The sequence below is a fragment of the Limulus polyphemus genome, unplaced genomic scaffold (assembly GCF_000517525.1).
Source record: "Limulus polyphemus unplaced genomic scaffold, Limulus_polyphemus-2.1.2 Scaffold462, whole genome shotgun sequence".
Lineage (NCBI taxonomy): Eukaryota > Metazoa > Arthropoda > Merostomata > Xiphosura > Limulidae > Limulus > Limulus polyphemus.
The window spans coordinates 254,182-260,843 of record NW_013666072.1 but is presented as its reverse complement, the minus strand read 5'-3'; the positions used below and the strand labels follow the sequence as shown (position 1 = coordinate 260,843).

General features: G+C 34.6%; 1 protein-coding gene across 2 annotated transcripts in view; it reads right to left on the bottom strand.

Moving 5' to 3' along the window:
- Positions 1 to 6,662, bottom strand: part of LOC106458428 (PDZ domain-containing protein 4-like) — a 244,386-nt gene that overhangs the window by 125,356 nt on the left and 112,368 nt on the right. The window lies entirely within an intron of this gene.

Sequence of the window (6,662 nt, the reverse complement as noted above, 5' to 3'; positions counted from 1 at the left end):
CACTACCGCGCTTGACTCAATTGTCCGTCTCTGTCTCTGTCCTGTCTGCAATTCAATTAATTATCTCGCTTTATTTGCCTGCTTATATACTAAAATAGAGGGCGCGTAGAAAGAACTTGAGTTGCCAAGAAGAGACATGATCCTTCTAGAAACTCCAGCGCGCGTGCTTCCAGCGTCGCGTAACTTCCGCTGTCGTAACAATATGTTAGGTATTTGAAATTTCAAACTTAATAAAATGTAAGATACAAAGTGAAATTTCTGCTCAAAAATATCAAAACTGTAGTTGTTACACGTTGATATATATATATACGTTGTAAATAGTTACCTTTCTCAAATATATATTTAAACATAGTACCTTTATATACGCACCGATGTTTATTATACAGGTAATGTATTCTTATGCAAGAATAAAAGTGCGATAAAGTATTCTGATAATGCAAGGTGTTGTAAATCTTCCTGTCTGGTTAATACAAATATATATATATATATATATATACTAAATCGCTATCTGCAGGGCTACGCTTCCATCTTTTTTATATCTTTAAACAAACTGAATACTAATTAACCAATAACTAATGATTAATGCCTATAATGTATGTGTGTGCAAATGAACAAAACAAAAACTCACCACACAACATATTGACCCAATTTGGTATTTCCAGTATGTTGAAACGTACGAAGCTGGCGTTAAATGGTGACACTTCAACATAACAACCAAGCAGTTGATAATAAATATGGCAGACGTACAGGAAATCGATTCTCTGCTAGACTAGAGGAAAATATGCATTTAATTCGAGCTTGATGAACGAGTAAGTGACTCACCACGCTGGAAAAGTAAGTTCCCGAAGGAATTTACGTCTGGATATATATACATATATATATAATAACTAACTCCCAGTCAGGAGGTTCTTGATTATCGAAAAATTTAATTTCATTTAAAACGAATGTAATTCATATTTCATCATATTATTCCATTTGGATGCCAGGCAGTAACAGAAGGTTTTAGTAAATTAAGTTTCACAAAATGTAACAGCAAAGAAGAAATGAAATAAAATAATAATACGTCATTTCTCTTTTTAAAATGTATATATATCCACCCTTATAAACGTAATAAGGTTTAAAATGTATTTAACATTGTTTGTTTTATTGCAAAGCTACACAATATATTATCTGCGCTCTGTCCACCAAGGGGAGTCGAACCCCGGGTTTTAGTGTTTTATACTTACTGCTGACCCACAAAGGGACTATATTTAATACAGATTAAGAGTGTGTATTAGACACAATTTTGGTGGTGGAACTTTGGGCCGCCAAGACATGAACGCCATCTTATGTACAAAGCTCAGATCCTTAAATGCATTATATACTATCTTGTCTTTGTACTCTTCAATTCTCGAGTTACAGATGGGGGTACAGGACGCCGTTGGGTTTTTAAACACATTTTTCTTCTAAACTATTTACACAAAACTGCTTGTGTGTCCATGATCCCTGAAAACACACGAGTCACACAAAAATATAAAAGAAAAAGAAAAATCCATCAATATTGCAATTAATTACACTAATTATTGCTGGAGTTCCCTGTGTATTTCACATAGAAAATGGGTGATTTCACTTTTTATTTTGGTCTTTTTTTTGTTTTACAAAGGGTTTTGTGACAGGCAAAAACGTAACATTTCTCAATATAATACAATATGAAGGATTCATGGTAGTGAACGGTATAAAAGTCGTTAATTTGAGGTATTTAATGATAATTCATATTTTTCCGTTAAGAAAAAATACATTGTAAAGGTTTCTGCAAAGAATTTAGAGTAAATTTATTAATTAGTTCAAGTAGAAACTCAATGTAACTACATATAAATATTAAACGTTGATATTTTCATATATAAATGCTTCTTTTATTGATTTTAGTTTCATTCGCTTGCTGTCATGATTTAAAACAGAAAAAGAAAATCTGATGATCTATTTCATTGAGCGTGATGATACCTAAGTGTATACACAGCAACATGTTAATGAACTTATCTCCCTCTGGCGACAAAAGGTAAATAAACAGCAAGACAAAAATAGTTGAATTTGCAGAAAATACTGGCAGCATCGCGATGTTTTGAGAGCAGCAATAGATGGACATTTCGCAGAGAGTTTCCCTTATCTCCAAGTCTGGCAAGGTTTCGTAAGAAGTAGAGCTGTACACAAGAGAAAAGGAAAGTGGTTACGAGATAAGGCTCGAGAGCGCCACATGGCCCAGTGTTTACTTTTGTTGAGACCGAGCTATTTGCGGAAGAAAGAAAACGAACGTACACCTTTTTCTCCAGAGCCTGGACGAGATTCTTGTCTGCGCATGAGTTATCCCATATATCCGTTTAGAATATTGTGTTTGTACACCACTTTAACCCTAAATCAGAGTTTATTCTTCTGAGCACACAGTTACTTACAAGCTTGCCAAGGTCAACAAATCACAAAAAAATACACGTTGTTCTTCTACCCATTGAACCTAGTATGAAAATGGGGAAAGAATGTATGTTTAGGCGTTCTTCTTCATCGCAAGGCAACTGCATGTCATCAGAGAAGATGAACAAAAGATAATTCTTAGGATTCCATTAAGAAATCAATACGTCAAAAAACTCCTGGAGTTTCTTACATACATAATGTAAAACTTACGTTTAGTGATTTTAAATGGGTGTAATTAACGTAGCTGTGCACAAAAACCAAATGTGAACTCTAATAATGAACACGCTACCTAAAGTGATTATCAATAAACCACCGATTTAAATACAGATTTGTCAAAGACACTTTCGATTGTTAACAGTATTTTTTAAGAGACGAGCTAACGGTTTCAACAAATAAATGTGGTTACCTGAATATATAATGTCCGGGTTATGAACTTCAAAAAAAGGTGGGGTTGAATGCTATGATAAATAACACAAAAATCCTAATTTTCACACAATTTATTTATAATATAACATATTATTACAGTATTTATTATTACCTCACCAAAGATTTTGTATAAGGTTTAAGAACTCAATATGTATATACTTAAAACATGGTGTACACTGTGCGATAGACAGGGTGACTCTGTAGGAAGAGGTAGCGAAAAAAAAAATGTGGCGGTAGGGGGTGTTTCCTGTTACCCGCTTTCAACATCGAGCTCTTAATGTCCTTCCGCAGAGTTTCATGTGATTAATTATTAGACAGTCATTGGTCGCAGAAGTGTCTTACAGGCTGAAGTTGAAAGGTCACGAGTCAAAGTAGCAAGTTGGTATAATTAAAAAAAATAAATTAAACGGCTCTTCACATCAGCCTTCTGGAGGGTGTTGGAGTAGAGACTTCAGCTGAGTTAATGTATTATTACAATAGTGGCGGGCATTTTTTCATTGCATTCCTCCATAGGGAGTACCAGCGCACTCTCTGAGATGTATAAGACATTTGTGTGCCCTCCCCTACACTGTGTATTTTGTTATTGAAAATGTAATAAAAATGCTTTCGGTGTAAGGACGTGGCGCTATGTATGAATGTAGTTAACGTTAACTTACGTCAAAGACAATAAATGCTCAATAATAACAATAATGGGAGTGTGGTGGTTTGAACCCTCATTAACGTGCCCCTTGTTCCAAACTATCATCCCACAAAGTTTGGTTAAGATTGGCCCAGCGACCTAGGAGCAGTTAGATAACGGACAAACAGACAGACACGCAGATATTTGTGCTTTATATATAGAGAATATTGTTAATGTACTTTATTTAAGCTATAATAATATCAATGATTGATTTCCGACCGACATTCCCACTAAAAGAGAAAAATGGAAAAGAAAAACATACATTGAATTTTAGACCAGGTTGCTCAGCAATGTCTAAGCGCAATACTACATATGGTTTACCTGTGCTGTGTTCACCGTGTTGATCTAATTCTGAATTTAAGTGTTATAAACCCTGAAGCTTATCGCTGAGCTGCCGAAAGACTACTCTCTTATAATTAAAATACGTAAAAAATATATAGATATATCGTGATAAAAAGTTTAAATGTACATTTGTTAATAAATGGGAAAGATAACGACTCAATACTACGTGTAGTGACTTAAGCCTAAAACACTGGTTACGTCAAAACAAAATCAGTAATACATCTAAGTCTTTTTCAGCGGGCCAGTACAGCATGATGTTATTCATGATATTAGTTTAGGCCTATAAAGATACAAACTCCTGTACCTAAAATAAGTTCGTCGACGTAATAACATAGTATTGTTTTTTATATCCAGGTCGATATTTACTTGTAATTAAAAAAAAAAAAGGCAATATGTGATTTTATCAACAAGTCAAGACTAGAAGTTTGAAACGAAAACATACGGATTATAGTTTCTACGTTATTATTACGAGATTTCTCGACAACTGGGCTTCCGCGCTATAGAAACAAACGAACTATTTACTCTCGATGGCACAGAAAATAAAGTTTGTTTCTTTGGTTTACGCATGTTTTCCTTTCTAACGTAGGGTTTTCAGGTCTCGCACAGTAGCGGTTGTAGGCCAAAATCGCTAAAAATACCGAAACTGATATATATCATGAGCGATCTTAACCGACAATCGTTGCAGTTATCGGTCACAGTCTTAGAATTTATTAACAGAAATGTACAGCCACAAGTTTACAATTTGACACTTAATGATGTTTTTGAAAGTTCTGCAGTTATATTTTTTTCTGTAAAAATGAATCATCTTTATGATACCAACCTTAATGAGAAAATAAACACCGTTTGATTAACCGGTTTCGAATCTTATCATATTGTTTTACATAAGACTACAAGTATATCAGCCTAACTTGCGAGTTAAATTTTAGGTTAAAACTGAGAGTATTATTTTATTTTATTAACTTAAGCAAACAATGATTCTTAGGATTAAAAGTTAATAAGGATAAACCACAACAATATTATCACATTGGATACTCCCAGAATTAGACTAGCGTAGAGAACATACCCTCTAAAATACTGTTGTAGACTACACTTAGAACAATACTATTTTAGTTACTACAACTAAAAGTGATAATATTGTTACGACTACAATCAAAATAACAATATAGTAGCGACTATACCATGAACAAAAACATCGGAGCGACTAAGCTCAGAATAATAATACTATAGCAAATAGACCTAAAACAATAATAATGTAGCATCTAGGCCCAAAATAATAACAGTGTATAGATCCAGAATAATAACATTATAGTTACTACATCTAGAATAATACCACTGTTATGATTAGTCCCTGAAAAATAGTAATAGTTTAGCAACCAGACAAGAGCAATATTATCGTAGCGATTACACATAGAACAATATTAACATAGTAGAAACTAGACCTAGAACAACAACATTGTAGAGACTGAACCCAAACGCACAATATTGTAGCCTCAGGGTTCAGAATAACAATATTGTAGCGACTAAACCCAGAACAGCAATAAAACAGCTACTTGACCAAGAATGATTTGTTTTGTTTTTGAATTTCGCTCAAAGCTACACGAAGACTACCTGCGCAAGCTGTCCCTAATTTAGCAGTGTAAGACTAGAGGGAAGGCAGCTAGTCATCACCACCCACCGCCAACTCTTGGGCTACTCTTTTACCAACAAATAGTGGGATTGACCGTCACATTATAACGTCCACACGACTGAAAGGGCGAGCATGTTTGGTGGGACGGGGATTCGAACACATGACTCTCAGATTGTGAGTCGAGCGTCCTAACCACCTGCCCATGGACTAAGAATAAAGACAATATAAAGATTAAACACAGTACAGATACTGTAGCCAGACTAGATAGATGCCTTACTAAAAGGGATAATATAAAGAGTCTTGTTTCTCACTAACCATTGAATTGAAACATTACTGTTGATACGCCATCAAGCCAGTCGCAAACCTTAGTCAACACAACAAGTACAGTTGTATAAATTCCTACACCACAATACTCCGAAAAGTAAAGGAATTTGTAATGTGGGTATTGAAATTAGAACAAAGACGTCGAGCTTATCTTCGTTAACTAACTATAAACCTTAATTTCACTTTTTAAAATAAATCCCTTTACAAAATAAACTTCAATCCACTATCCACTGTCCTGTTTTAATTATTAATAGACACTGTTCATAAAGTTTGATTTCTATCTAATGGCATCCGTTTCTCACTGTAACAGTAAGAAATGTGTGTTAATGCTAACTAACTCTTTTATTTCTTATTTCATTATTCAACAGTAATTTAATTAATATTACACACCTGTGGCGTAGCAAGAGGGGCAAGGGGCAGTCGCTACCGGGCGCAGGTGTGAAGGGGCGCAAAATTTCCTTTGGCCTATAATGCCTATTAATTAATAATTATGCCCTTCCTTAGGATATAGCGCAACTGCTCTACGTTAAGTAAATACTACACAGTGTTACGTTATTTGTGTGTATTATGCTTGCAGGTTTAACTTTTAAAAGCCGCCCACTGAATTACAGTGAGACCGAATTGACGAACAGAAGTAAATTACACTATTTCATCATTCATCTGTACATTAAATACAAGTCCTAGAGTACAACGTACAAGTAGGTGTATGTTCAACAAAAAGAAAATACGACTTTGATGTAACATATTGTTACGTCTCTGTTCGTTTGTTAATTTCCCGTAAAATTTCTTCCCGAAGAACTTCAGCGATACAAGTCCTTTCTT